Source organism: Cebus imitator, unplaced genomic scaffold, assembly GCF_001604975.1.
Source record: "Cebus imitator isolate Cc_AM_T3 unplaced genomic scaffold, Cebus_imitator-1.0 Scaffold15, whole genome shotgun sequence".
Taxonomy (NCBI): Eukaryota; Metazoa; Chordata; class Mammalia; order Primates; family Cebidae; genus Cebus; species Cebus imitator.
The window spans coordinates 477488-492781 of NW_016107330.1; the positions used below are offsets into that span (position 1 = coordinate 477488).

Below are 15294 nucleotides of genomic sequence, written 5' to 3' on the forward strand. Positions count from 1 at the left end.
GCCGAGCGAGTGCCGGGCACGTGACGCGCTCAGTCCCGGCACCCCTGCGCTCCCCGCGCCCCCCGCAACCCCCGCCGCCCCTGCAGAGCTTAGTGGTCCGCGCACCCGAGGCCGGGGCAGGGCGGGGCGGGGGCGGGGCGGGGGCGGGGCGGGGTAGGGCCGGCCCCGCCCACCGGCGCTTTCCTCTTTTTTTTTCACTTTAAAGCCGTCGGTGGCTTTTTCTCCTCCGCACAGAAGTCGCGCTCGGGCAGCCCGCACGCTCGCAGCAGGAACCAGGCTCCAGGCGCCGGCGCCGGGGCCGCGGGGAGGAGGCGACTGCGCTCCCTGCGGCAGGCGCGGCCCGGGCGCCCAAGCCTCCTCGGCCTCGGAGAGCAGCGGCGGCGGTCCCCAGTGCGCGGTAGGCGGCGCGGGCCACCTGGGACCCGGCGGGTGGGCGCGGGAGGCCGGGCGGGGCGGACGCGGGGATCGCGGCGCCGGGGCCGGACGCGGGGATCGCGGCGCCGGGGCCGGGCGCGGGGAGCGGTTGGGGTCCGGGATGGGGACTTGGGGCGCGGCCCCTCCCGCGGTGGCTCCAGGCGCGCCTCCCTCGCCGCGGCTCCCGGGGGAGGGGCCCGGCCTGCCCCGCGCTGCCGCCGCTGCAGGTCGCGGGGTCCCAGGGCGAGGCGCGGCGGGGGGTCTCGGGGCGCGGGGACGGTCGCGCCGAGTTGCGGTCCCGAGGAGGGACCAGGGCGCTCCGGGGCCGCGGATCCATCTCGCTGAGCCCGGGGGACGCGGGACGCCGCTCGACCGAGTTAGTTTCGCTTTTCCCGCCAGTCCAGGTCGGGATCGGCGGTGCGGCCCAGTCGCCCCTCAGGGCGCCCCCCACCCTCCCGCAGCGCCTCCCCCAGGGAGCCCGCCGGGGACCCCCAAGCGCCGCCCTCCCCGCCGCCCCGGAGCCGCCGCGGCTGCTGCCAGCAGCGGAGGGAGAGCCGGAGAGTTGTCAGGAAATCGATTAAATCAGAAAAACAAGGGCGGCCTGGGCCCGCGGGCGGAACCGCGGGTGGGTCGCCGTCTCGGGCGTGTGCGGGGCTCGCGGGCGTCCAGGTTCTGGCGAGGGCGGGACGGGACGGCCCCGAGGGCAGGGTGCGGGTCTGCAGGAAGAGCGGGTGTCTGTGAACGCGTCTGCGTGTGTGTGCGTGTGTTTGTGAATATGTGTCTGCGTCTGAGTAGTGTGTCTGTGTGTGTGTCTGTCTCTGAGTGAGTCTGTGTGTCGTTGTCAATGTGTGCCTGTGTGTCTGAGTGTGTGTGACTAAGTGTGTGTGTGTCTGTGTGTCTCTCTGTGTATGTCCTTGTCAGTGTGTGTGGTTATGTGTCTTTCAGTGTGTGTCTCTGCAAGTTTGTGTCTCTGAGTGTGTCTGTGTGTCTGTCTCTACAAATGTGTGTCTGTGTGTGTGTGTATGTGTGTGCCGTTGTGCCATTGTGTGTCTGCAAGTGTGTGTGCGTGCCTCTTGGTGTTCTTGTGTGTTTCTCTGGTGTCTTTGTATGTGTGGGTATCTGAGTGTGTGTGTGTCTCTGTGTGTGTCCGCAAGTGTCTGTGTATCTTTGTGTGAGTCTGAGTGTCTTTGTGTGTCTCTGAGTGTGTCTTTGTAAGTGTGTCTGTGTGTGTCTCTGTGTGTGAATGTGTCTCTATGTCTCTGTGAGTGTATCTTTGGGTGTGTGTCTGTGTGTCTCTGAGTGTGTCTTTGGGTGTGTGTGTCTGAGAATGTGTGTGTGTCTTTGTGAGTGTGTCTGTGAGTGTGTCTCTGAATGTGTCTCTGTGGGTGTCTCTGTGAGTGTGTCTTTGGGTGTGTGTGTCTGTGTGTGTGTGTGTGTCTCTGTGAGTGTGTGTAGACCATCCAGGAGGGCCGCTGGTTCCTGGGTACTGCTGCTCATGGTGATTTATTTGCTTGGTTCTGGAGAGCCAGCTATGCGGGGCCATGGCCACCCCACTAGGGAAGCCCTGCTGTGTCCGCGAGGAGAGCACAGGCTCCTTCTTCCTCTCTCCATTTCTCTGAAAATGAACTGCACGGTTTGGGGGTGAGTTGGCAGAGGCTGCTTCCTGAGTGAGTAACAGTTAATTAAACACTCCAGTCTGTAGCATCAGAAACTGGTCATAAGTTGAGTTTTAACAGGTGTTCATGGTAAAAGCGCCATCCCTGGTGACTAAGGTTTGGTGTCCTTGGAGGAATTTTCTCATTGTGGGGCCCACAACTTCATGCCGCATTGTGAGGTGTGAGGAGAGCAGCAACCAAGGAAGGGCGTGAGGGCCTCTCCCTTCTGCCCTGTCCCCCTCTTCAGACCCCCCTCCCCAGTGGTAGAAAGCCCTGGTGTAGGCATGAGCAGCACAGGTGATCTCTCCCCACTGAGGGATCTTGGAGTCAGGGAAGCTCTGTCTTACTGTCTAGGCAAACCTGTCCTTTCCTAGCAGAAGCTCAGAGAGGGTGGTTGCCTAGATTGCACAGCCAGGGCTGTGGACCAAGACTCCCCCCAGTCCTGAAACTTGCTGTTGGTTACTGTCCCCAGCACTGAGGACATGGGCCAGGCGCTTCTTGTCTCCCCAGCTGTGAAGTGATGGGCTGGATTAGATCATTTCAAGGTTCCTCCTGCTCTCTTAGGGCTGCTTTTCTCCTGCAGGGAACACTTTAGACTAATGCAATCACTTTACAAGTCTTCCTCTCCTGGCCTGGCTACCACCCTGGCAGCAGAGAGAACAAAAGCGGTAGCACATTGACCCCGTGGCTCAGACAGCCCCAAGCAGAGAGCAGGCCCAGTGCAGGCTTCAGGGAGGCCAGGTCCTGGGGAGAATCAGTGGGTTTCAGGGCTCATAGGAAGGAGTGGTCCTGCCTGGGGCCCTGGTGATGTCACTTTGGAGCTGGGTGAGGCCCTTTCTTGGGCTGTTCCAGTAAGGCTGGATCCGCCCTTCAGTGGGTTCCTCTGGGCTGCTGCAAAAAACTCACCCCCTTGGAATCAGCACAGATGTTTAATTTCTCCACCAGAGCTGGGGAATGGGGTAGGGGCCCAGCTCGTAAAGGCCAGCGCTGCCCTCCCACCCCATGGTGCGTTCAGTACGCCCTTCCTGCACCTGCCCCTCCTCCTGGGTGGATGGAAACTTGCCTGCACACACATTTTCAAATGTAGCAAAACCTCTGATTCTTGTGGTGTCATGAGTTTGGGCATTTTGGATTAATTTTTCTCAAGAAATAGGTTGTGACTGGCGTGCATGATTCAGTTTATCTTTTTTTTTTTTTTTTGAGATGGATTCTCACTCTGTTGCCCAGGCTGCAGTGCAATGGCACGATCTTGGCTCACTGCAACCTTTGCCTCCCAGGTTCAAGCAGTTCTCCTGCCTCAACCTCCTGAGTAGCTGGGACTACAGGCATGTGCCACCATGCCCAGCTAATTTTTGTATTTTTAGTAGAGACTGGGTTTCACCATGTTGGCCAGGATGGTCTCGATCTGTTGACCTCGTGATCTGCCCACCTCAGCCTCCCAAAGTGCTGGGATTATAGGCGTGAGCCACTGTGCCCGGCCATGAAATTTTTTATAATTATGGACAATGTCAAACATATCAAAGTCAGAAGCACAGTATAATGAGCCCCCAGGTTTCCTCACCTTGCAGGCACACACATACACATACTCACATATGCACATACCTGCTCATGCTCACAGACTACATGTGCACATGTGTACGCACACATATACACACATGCCCATGCACACATACACATGCACACGCATATGCACACATGCACACCATACATATACACACATACACATGCTGGATTGTTTTGAAGCAAATCCAAATGTCAAGTCATAAGCGTCAAGTCTCAGAGAGGTTGACTGTGACTCTCTATGGGGCCAGAGTTGGGAGAAGCACATCCCTTCTGACTTGGGCTCGAGGCTCCTTCCTTGCTTGGACAAAGGGAGGATGGCAAAACCCAACAGCTTATTGGGGGATCTGTCCTGCTGCCAACCCCCTGGAACCTTTGGGAAGCTGCTTGCTTGCTTTGTGTTTTAAAAGCTCTGTTCATTGCCCAACATTAAAAATAAATGAGTCCAGCGATCATGAGACAGACCACATCAACAACAGGCTTAGGCTCTTGGGGCCTTTCTTGGAGATGGGAAGGAGAATCCGCCAAGGCACAGCCCAGCCTTGCCCGCCTTTGAGGTCCAGACCTTGTGCAATGCACGCATGGGATTTGTGGCAGTGCTGGGTGTCGGGGGATGTGGCTGTGAGACGGTTCGTAAGCAAGCACTGGATCTGACCTGAAGCTGAGCCTGACTCTCCTGAATTCACTGTGTAGGCGACGGGTAGAGGAGTCCGAGAGCCTCTGCCACCCTTGGGCTTTCCTTGGAAAACCAGGGAGGTGTTAGGTGATTTTAACCCAAGATGAAGAAAGTGTTAGGATGCAAACTCCACACTTGAGAAATGACTGCTGAGTAGGAATACGGGATTCCAGGGTTGGAAAAACCTACCTGTGACAAGGGCTTCACAGGTGCCCCAGTTGTGAACACCCCTCGCCAGATGGTCTGAGTGTGGCCGATCTGGTCACACTCTTTCCGAGGTCAGAGTGAGGGGCTGCACTCCACTCCAAGAGAACCACCTGAGTTTTCTAATCTCTACAAGCAGACACCAAGGGAACATGTCGGAGTGGATATTAGGATGTGAAAAAATGGTGGAAGGAACATGAAGTTGGATCTGGCTGAATTTATTGATAATGGGCCCACTAAGCAGAGACTCTGCACTTAATGCTGTAGCTCAGGGAGTTAAGAAAGGATCTGGTTGGTTGGTTGGCTGAGACATGGATCAAAAGATGACCCACTGTGAGTGAGTCGGAGTTGCTGGGTCTCCTTTGGTTTAATGTAGCGTTAGGGATTCAAAGGCTTAGGGACATTAGGATGCTGGAGTAGGTTTATCACTTAAAGGCTACTCACCCACAGTGGGAAGATTCAGAGGACAGACCTTTCACCAATACTTTGAGAAATAGATTTGTGAGGGGGCCCCGTCATTCCCAAAGAGCTCTGTGATCCAGCACTTACAGTAGGAGCTGCAGCCACTCAATTGGAAAACTCAAATGCAATGGGAATAATTGCATCTGGGAGTGCAGGGGCCAAGTGGCAGTACTCAGCCATCCACAGCAAGGTGAGTGCGGTTACCTAGTGGACAGCAGAGGTGAAGCTGCAATTAGAATAGTCTGACTTTTGTGGATCTGTGGCATTGGATAGTTAATCATAGTGTTCCTAGAAGTGAAATAGACAGGAAACCTATGAAATTCTTACTTGATCTGTATAAGCAGAAAACTTACAGGTCAAATGAAAAAAAAGTCCAACTTGAATAATTAAAAGAGAAAATCACAGCCCTCAATCAACTTCCAGACTTGAGCCAGTTTACACAACTAAGCCCTTGAATTAATTAATGAACGAATTGTGGGCTGGGTTCCCTTGAAGAAGGAGCTCAGTACACTATAGAAGATGAATGCTGTTAGTCTTCCTCCTAGCCTTCCCCAAAGGAACCTGTGGCCTTTTACCAGGGAGAATATGCATTGAGGAAAGGGAAATAATTGGACTTTTCAGAGATGGCAGGACACTGAACTGACATTGATTCTAGGAAACCAAAAACATCACTGTGGCCCACCCATCAGAGGAGGGGCTTATGGAGGTCAGGTGATGAGTGGAGTTTTAGCGTCTGACTCTTGATGGCTCCAGTGGATCCCTGAACCCATCCTGTGGTTATTTCCTGGTTCCAGATGCATAATTGACACACTTAGCACCTAGCAGAATCCCTACACTGGTTCTGTAACTTGTGCAGTAAGGGCGATTACGGTGGGAAAGGCCAAATGGAAAGTGTTAGAGTTGCCTCTGCCTAGGAAAATAGTACATCAAAAGCAACATTGCATCCCTGGGGGAGACCGCAGAGCTTAGCGCCACCATCAAGGAGTTGGAGGATGCAGGGGGTGGTGATCCCACCACATCCACACTCAACCCTCCCATGAGGCCTGCGCAGAAGACAGATGGACTTTGGAAACTGATTGTGGATTATTGTAAGCTTACCCAAGTGGTGACTCCAAAAATGAACACATCTCTGGTCCCTGGTACTGCATGCAGCTATTGATCTGGCAAATGCCTTTCTCTTTATACCTGCTCGTAAGGCACACCAGAAGCAGTTTGCTTTCAGCTGGCAAGGCCAGCAAGGCACCTTGATGGTCTTGGCTCACAGGTTATCAACTGTCCAGCCCTATGTTACAGTTTAGTTCACGGCCATCTTGATCACCTTTCCCTTCTGCAGATATCATGCTGGCGCTGGGCGCAGTGGCTCACACCTGTAATCCTAGCACTTCTGGCACTTCAGGAGGCTGAGGCAGGAGGATCACTTGAGCTTAGGAGTTTGAGACCAGCCTGGGCAACATAGTGAGACATTATCTCTACATTTTTCGAGACAGAGTCTCGCTTGATCTTGGCTAACTGCAGCCTCTGCCTCCTGGGCTTAAGTGATTCTCATGCTTCAGCATCAGTAGCTGGGACTACAAGTGTGTGCCAGTTTTTTTTTTTTTTTTTTTTTTTTTTTTTTTTTTAGTAAAGACAAGGTTTCACCATCTCTATAAAATTTTTTTTTTAAATGCCAGACATGATGGTGCATGCCTGTGGTCCCAGCTGCTTGGGTGGCTGAGGTGGGAGGATTGCTTGAGCCCAGGAGGTCAAGACTTGCCATGAGCAGTGATTGTGCTCCTTTACTACATCCTGGGCAACAGAGCAAGACCCTGCCCCCGGCCCCCCCCAAAAAATAGGTATTATACTGGTCTATGACATTGATGTCATTATGCCGATTGGACCTAGTAAGCAAGAAGTAGCAACCACTCTGGACTTATTGGGAAGACATTTACATGTCAAGTGATGGGAAATAAATTCTACTGAAACTCAGGGGCTTTCTCCCTTAGTGACATTTCTCGGGGTCCAGTAGCATCAGGCCTGTCAAGGTATCCCCTGTAAAGTGAAGGATGAGTTGTTACAGCTTTCCTCCTACAAGCAAGAAAGAGGCAGGATGCCTAGTGGGCCTGCTTGGGTTTTGTAGGCAACACGTTCCTCATTTGGGTGTGTTACTCCAGCCCGTTTGCTAAGTCATCACGCTTCTAGTTTTGAGCAGGGCCCGTAGCAGAAGACTCTGCAGCAGGTCCAGGCTGCTGTGCAGGCTGCCCTGCCACTTGGGCCCCCAGCAGATCCAAGATCAAAGGTCAGTGGCAGACAGGGAGGCTGTTGAAAGCCTTCGGCCGCCCTCTGTAGGCGAATCGCAGTGCAGGCCTTTGGGAAGTTGGGGCAAGGCCCTGCCATCATCCGCAAATAACTTCATTCCTTTTGAGAGACAGCTCTTGGCCTAATACTGGGTCCTAGTACAAACGTAACGTTTGACCATCGGCTGTGAAGTTTCCATGTGACCTGAGCTGCCATCATGAAATGGGTGTTATCAACTATCTGACCCACCAAACCGTACATTGGGCATGTACAACAGAATGTTCAACATCATCGAGTGGAAGTGTACATGGGATCAGGTCTGAGCAGGTCCCAAAGGCACAAGTAAGTGACATGAGGAAGTGGTCCAAAGGCCCATGGCTCTTACTTTTGCCCAGTGCCCTCTCTCCAGCCTGTACCTATGGTCTCATGGGGAGTTCTTTATGATCGGTTGACAGTAGAAGACTCAGCCTGGTTTACAGATGGCTATGGATGGTTCTGCACCATACGCAGGCACCTCCCAAAGGTGGACAGCTGCAGCACTGCAGCACCTTGCTGGGACATCTCTGAAGGACAAGGGTGAAGGGAAATCCTCCCGGGCAGAGCTTGGGGCAGTGCATCTGCTTGTGCACTTTGCTCAGAGGAGAGATGGCCAGATGAGGGATTATATACTGATTCATAGGCTGTGCCCGATGATTTGGCTGGATGGTCAGGGACTTGGGGACTTGGAAAGAATGTGATTGGATGATCGGTGACAAAGAAATCTGGGGGCCTGGCATAGTGGCTCACACCTGTAATTCCAGCACTTTGGGAGGCCAAGGTGGGAGGATCGCTTGAGCCCAAGGAGTTTAAGACCAGCCCGGGCAACATAGTGAGACCTCTCTTCATCTCTACAAAAATAAAAAATTAGCTGGGCATAGAGACTCATGCCTGCAGTCCCAGCTATTGGGAGGCTGAGGTGGGAGGATCACTTGAGTTTGGGAGGTTGAGGCTGCAGTGAGCTGTGATTACACTAGCCTAGGCAACAGAATGAGACCCTGTATCAAGAAATCCAACCAAACAAAAAAGAAATTGGGGGAAGAGGTATGTGGATAGACCTCCTGGGTGGGCAGAGGACATGAGGCGTGTGGGTAGGATGACAGAGGTGGGTACTAGTCAGCCTCTTTCCTTCCACCGCTGTCATCGCCTGATGGGCCAGGAACAGAGTGGTCATGGTGGCAGAGATGGAGGCGATGTGTGGGCTCAGCAATGTGGACTGCCACTCACCAGAGCCAGGCTGGCTACAGCTGCCACTGGGTACCACTCTTCCAGCAGCAGAGACTAACACCGAGCTCCAGTATGGCCCCATTCCCCAGGGTGATCACTTCACCTGGTGGAAGGCATGTTGGACCCCTTCTGTTTTGGAAGGGGCAGCATTCTGCCCTCACTGGAACAGACACTTGTTCTGGATATAGACTCATCTTCCCTGCACACAGTGTTTCTGCCGAAATCACCATCCATGGATTCCCAGAACACCTTACCACGGCCATGCTGTCCACATGGCACCGCTTCCAAGGAGCTCACTTCACAACACGAAAGTGTGGCCATGGGCTCATGTAGAGGGAATTGGCTGGTGAGCACGAGCCCGCTGGTTTCACCTCTCATGCTAAGTGGGACTATGCCCTTGTTATTGCCTTTATTTGGAAATTAAATATATTGAAGAAGATGCCAGCGGATGCCTATGGGTGCCAGTTGATAAGGGGTGAACTCATGATGACTGATTTTGGATGTCAGCTTGACTAGATTAAGGAATACCCACACAGCTGGTAAAGCACTGATTGTTCTCCATGCTTCAGCACACACTGAGCCCGTCCCTTTTCTGCCGAAGGGGAAACCCAGTGGTTTGCCATTGCGTAGAATGATTGGGCTGCCCCAGGTGTGTCTGTGACAGTGTTTTCAGAGGACACTGGCATTTGAGTCACTCAGCTGGATGGGGAGGTCTGCCCTCCATGGGCACAGACACTGTCCAGTCAGCCAGGGGCCTGGATGGAATGAATAGCTGGAAGGAAGGGCGAATCCTGGCTCTCTGTCCCGGAGCTGGGACGCTCTTCTCCTGCACTTGTATGTCCGAACTCCAGGTTCTCTGGCCTGTAGACTCTGGGACTCGTACTAGTGATCCCCGGGGTGGTCTTTGGCCAGGGACTCAGAATGACCGTGATCCCCACCATCCAAAGCAGCTGACTTGAAAGAAGAGCACTGGAGTCTTTTGAAGTTCAATTACAACAGCAGCTAAGTGACAGTAATACTAAGTGACAGTACTTTGTAGGGCTGGGGCAGGCGTCTTCCAAAGGCTGTATGTAGCCTATATCGGCATCCAGTGTTTGGTGCTGGTTTCTCCCATAGCCAGGATTCACGGGTCCAGGAATCAAGGGGAGGAAATGGGGGCGGCGCCACACATCATCACCCCTAGGGACCCACTAGCAAAATGTTTGCTTCCTGTTCCTGTGACTTTATGCTCTGCTGGCCTAGAGGTCTTGGTTCCAAAGGGAGGAATACTTCCACCAGGAGACACAACAGTGAGTCCATTGAACTGGGGGCTTTGGTAACTAGTTGAATGTGAGGTGTAGAGAAGGGTGAAGAATTGCAGGTGTCTTGGGTCCTTAGCTAGTTTGAGGGTCATCGTGAATGATGACTTACAGGCTGGGGGACTGGGTCCATGGAGGTGCTTTGAACCTGTCCCAAGTGGAAGTGGTTTGAGTGGACGTGTCTGGATGGCAAATGGCCTCAACGCTCAAGCATCCTCCCACCTCAGCCTCCCTAGTACCTGGGACTATTGGTGCACACCAGCACGCCCAGTTAATTTTTAAATTTCTCTTAGAGACAGGGAATATATTTCTCTATATTTCCCAGGCTGGTCTCGAACTCCTGGGCTCAAGCGACCCTCCCAAAGTGGTAGGATCATGGGCATGCACCACACGCTCATCCTCTGCTGCTTTGGTGCTGTTCCCCCATCCCCGCTTGAAAGCTCTGGCCACTCCCTGGGCTGCACCTGCCTGCTGCGCCGGACCCATCTGGCTTTGTCTTCCCCACAGAGGCCTCTCCCACCTCTCCCTCCCACCCTCGTCGCCCATCTGCCCCCTCAGGAGCGTCCCTCTCCTCCCTTATAGCCTCAGCCACTGTCACCTGTATTCTGCTGACCCTGCCTCACACATTCTTCATGCTGCCCGGTCCTGCCTCAGCTGGCCCATTCCCACCAGCTGACCTGCATCCCGCTCATTTCACTTTCCAAAAACTAATCCCCTCATACCTCCCCTCTTCCCAGGGGTGTCCCCATCAGCAGGCAGCCCTGCCATCCACCATGCATCCTGTCACCCCGACATGTGTACCCTCAGCCGTGCCAGGGACACCTGCTGTTGTGGGCAGCCCAATGACCTGTGGGCTCCAGGAGGGCAGGACCCGGCCACGAGGCTGTTGTTCACCACTGAGACCCCAGTAGTTAGGGACACAGTGGGTTCTTGGACACCTGTTGGATGAGGGAGCAATGGCAAGGCTGGTGGCTTAGTGGGTCCCAGCAGGGTCTGGGAGAGCTCGATGTGGGCCCGGGTGGGGGTGGTGGGGGTGGGGATTTCCTGTCATAGATCTAGACTGCCAGGTGTTCGTTCTCAGACCAGACTTCTTTCACGACCCTATAGGAGGTCAGGAACTCCGAACAAGCACTTCTAACAAGGCTTCATTCTCAGGAGCTGTTACAGGACCGCATGTCATTCATGTGTTCATTCAAACATTTACTAAGCACCTATTATATGCAGCCAGTCTGATGGGGCCGAGGATATAAAGAATGAGGAAGGTTTCGCTGTCTAGTGGGTGAGACAGGCCCGTCTCTGCTGATGACCGCGCTCAGGGCATCAGAGGACACTGGTGGTGGGGTGGCCAGGTGGGAGAGGCAGGGAAGGTGCTGGGATGTGGCCGGAGTGAGCGAAGAGAGGCAGGAGGGCCCACAGACCTGGCGACATTTGTGTGACTACAAGGGACATGGGAGAGGGGTTTGTGGTTTAGGGAACGAAAGTGTGTTGGGGACAGAGCAGTGGTTTTGGGGAATCAGCCACCAGGCTGGGTCCCAGCCGTGCTTCTGCAGGGGAGGGACCAAGCCATGGGGGCTCCTAAAGGGTGAGCCTTGCCCTTGGCCCCATGGGGCAGGGACTGAGGACACCTGGACGATTGCCTGTTGCTATCGACTGCCTTCACCCTTTTCACCATGTGGAGGGATGGCCGGGCCCTGGTCCTTCCTCGCTGCGTCCTGTAGCGGTCGGCTTTTCCGCTCCATGGTTTCCACCACGGACAGCATTTCAGGCACAGCGGAGCTGGAGTGGGAGGGATACCCAGTTTTCTTTTGTGATGCCCAGCCTGGGGGAGGTGGGGATGGATGGAGCAGAGGGGGCTGTGGGAGGTGCATGGACTGGGGTCTGTCTATAGTGGATGGATGGAGCAGAGGGGGCTGTGGGAGGTACATGGACTGGGGTCTGTCTGTAGTGGGGTCAGTGACAACAGCCACCAACCCGACATGGTGTATCTGAGCACGCTTCCAGGTGCTGTGCATGCATGAAGTCATTTAGTCCTCGTAATGTCAGTGATACCTGTAGTGATACCCATTTTACAGATGAAAAAGCTAGGATGGGCTGTGCTCACCCCTGGCTCATGCCTATAATCCCAGCACTTTGGGAGGCTGAGGCAGGCGGATTACCTAAGGTCAGGAGTTCGAGACCAGCCTGACCAACATGGAGAAACTCCATCTCTACTAAAAATACAAAATTAGCCGGGCATGGTGGTGCATGCCTGTAATCCCAGCTACTCGGGAGGCTGAGGCAGGAGAATCACTTGAACCCAGGAGGTGGAGGTTGCGGTGGGCCAAGATCATGTCATTGCACTTTACCCTGGACAACAAGAGCAAAAATCTGTAACAAAAAAAAAAAAAAAACTAGAATGACTCTAAGGGAAGAGCTGTGAGCTGAGCCTCAGCAGCCTGGCTCCTGGTCTTACTCTTCACCACCATTCCCTTCCACAAAGAAAGAGCAAGGAAGAAATGAGTGACCCAAGAGACAGGTCAGCAGAGCAGATGTCACTGTGGCTGGGTAAATAAGATGCAGGGGCTGTTAAGAGTCAGAGTGGTCCCAGGTATATGAGGATTGGTGTCTGAACTACATGGAGAGAAAGTAGAGTCAGCTCGAAGATGCTCTGGATGTACAGATGTGCTCTGTGACATTGGCTACTTAGGGTATCTTTTTTTTTTTTTTTTTTTTTTTTAATAAATGGAGTCTCGCTCTGTCACCCAGGCTGGAGTGCAGTGTCACAGTGTCAGCTCACTGCAGCCTCTGCCTCCCAGAGTCCAGTGATTCTCCCACCTCAGCCTCCCGGGTAGCTGGAATTGCAGGCATGTACCACCATGCACAGCTAATTTTTGTATTTTTAGTAGAGATGGGGGTTTCACCATGTTGGCTAGGCTATTCTCGAACTCCTGACCTCAGGTGATCCGCCTGCCTCCGCCTCCCAAAGTGGTCGGATTGCAGGCATTAGCCACCATGCCCGGCTGTCTTTCTTCAATTGAGGTGAAATTCACATAATATAAATGAGCCATTTTAAAGTGAACAGTTCAAGAGCGTTTAGTACATTCACAATGTTGTGCAATTATCCCCTCTGTCTAGTTCCAAAACGTCTTCATCCCCCCCAGAAGGAAACCCCCTCCATATTAGCCGTCACCCCCATCCTCCCTCCGCAGCCCCTGGGAACCAGTCTGTGTTCTGACTCACAGCTTTGCCTGTGCTGGACAGTTCGTACAAATGGAACTATATGTTGTGCGGCCTTCTGCGTCTGACTTCTGGCTAATTGAGTTTTGCACGGAAGATTGAAGCATTTCCTAAGTGGAAGCTGGATTTCCCATCCTGGATTCGTTGTAGGCCATAGGAAGGTGGGATGGGAGAGTCGGATCCAAACAGCTTGTCTAAGAGGTTGGCTGGGAAACACGGGCATCTGTCTTTTTCTCCATATCCCTCATCACCAGAAACTCAGGCACCATCTTCTTGTCGCCAGTGATCTTGTTATTTATTTTTAATTTTTTCCTATCGATCTTTTAAAAATGACACCTGTTGTCAGCTCCCTTCTGGAGCCCATCAGCAGTTCCATTGCTCTTATGGTGAATTCGCAAACCCGGGACGTGGTCTTTGGGGTGCGTGTGGCCTCCTCCCAGGCCTACCCTGAGCCACCCCCTCCTCCCCAGGGTCCACCTCAACTGTGGTGCCAGATGTGTCCTCATGGGGACCGACCCTGAGGCTGGGGGTCTGTAACTCATGCTGCTCCTTCTCTTGGGGGGCAGGAGCTGTTTCCAGGAATGGTTGCTGACAGTGTTGGCCATTTGGTGCCACTTCCAAACCCTGTTAACCCATCTGGGACCAGAACTTCAGCAAGTCAGTTTCTTAATTCCTTTCCTTCCAATGTTTTCTAAGATATATCAGGCCCCAAAGAGGGTGGCCTGCCTCCCATTGGACAGAGTGTGGCAGAAGTGTGCTTAGGAGTTTCCTACCAGTGGTCTCAGGTAGTGATGCAGTTGCCCTGACTGGTGGTGCCTCGCACGGGGGCCGTTTACCCTGGGCCCACTCTTGGCAGGGTCATGGGCACTCCAGCAGTGGGTCCTCCATGCCCAGGGCCCCCTGGAGCCACAGTGCCCTGACTGGGTGGGGGAAAGGAGACAGGTGGGGTTGCCCCAGGCATGGGAGAAAACCTAAGCTGTCATCCGCTGAGGGACCACTGGCCCCTTCCTTGTTGGAGCTCCCGACAACTTTTTCCTGCCCTTTCCCTCCCATGCTGGGGCCAGGGTTTAGTTTAGGGTGTCTCAGATCCCATCTGCTGAGTGTGATTCTTCCCGAAATAGTCTTCACATGTATTGACTGAACGTGTGCCATGAGTCAGGCGCTCTGCTTGCCACTGCAGATAGGTTTTTAACCCCTTCAGCAATCCTGTGAGTTAGATGTTATCTCTCAGTTTATAGATGAGAAAGAAGAACTTTTTTCGAGAGCGGTTTTCTGCACTTCAGGAGGTGGCGTGTCTCCCTGGATGCTGGAAGGTGGGCCTGACCCCACCGCCTGGGTTTTTTCTTCTCTGACAGTGGAACGTGCCAGCCCTGTTGATTGGGCACCTGCTATTGCCACACACAGCCTGGGAGGCGTGTGACGCACCTCCAGGTCCCTGAGAGCCTGTGGCCCAGCAGGTGTGTGCAGGAAACATGAGTTCACTGCCAGGGGCTGGGCAGTCACCAGACCAGCGCGGGTACAGAGGGCCTCCTGGGGCCATCAGGAGCGTTCGTTCTAGACCGGGGGGTTTCATGGTAGGGGCCAGGAGACTGGCTGCCGTGAGGAGGACCAGGGAAGGCTTCAGACTTTCCCTCTCAATTCCTGTGTGCTCCCCTGCCGAGTGTGTGTGTGTGTGTGTGTGTGTATGTGAGAGAGAGAGAGAGAGAGAGAGAGAGAGAGATTGAGACAGACAGACAGGGTCTCTCTGTCACCCAGGCTGGAATGCAGTGGTGCAGTCACAGCTCACTGCAGCCTTGAACTCCTGGGCTCAAGCGATCCTCCCACTTCAGCATTCTAAGTAGCTAGTATTATAGGTACGTGTCACCATACCTGGCTAATTTTGAAAATGTTTTGTACAGACAGGGTCTTGCCATGTTACGCAGGCTCTCCCTTGCATTTAAAACGTGGTAACCAGGTCTGGCACAGTGACTCATGCCTGTAATCACAGCACTTGGGGATGCCAAGGCAGGTGGATCACCTGAGGTCAGGAGTTCAAGACCAGCCGGGTGTGGAGGTGCATGCCCGTAATCCCAGCTACTTAGGAGGCTGAGGCAGGAGAATCGCTTGAACCCAGAAAACAGAGGTTGCGATGAGCCAAGATCATACCATTGCACTCCAGCCTGCGCAACAAGAGCAAAACTCCATCTTTAAATAAATAAATAAAAATACAAAAATTAGCTGAGCATGATGGTGCATGCTCGTAATTGCAGCTACTTGGGAGACTGAAGCAGGA

The 15294-nt window shown here is 53.6% G+C and overlaps 1 protein-coding gene across 1 annotated transcript in view; it reads left to right on the top strand.

Annotated features, from left to right (window-relative positions):
- The first annotated feature begins 220 nt into the window (after positions 1-220).
- Positions 221-15294, top strand: part of SPSB1 (splA/ryanodine receptor domain and SOCS box containing 1) — an 81203-nt gene continuing 66129 nt past the window's right edge. The window contains exon 1 of the mRNA XM_017503509.2: positions 221-397. The gene's annotated coding sequence lies outside the window, so the exon portion shown is untranslated. The remainder of the gene's footprint in view (positions 398-15294) is intronic.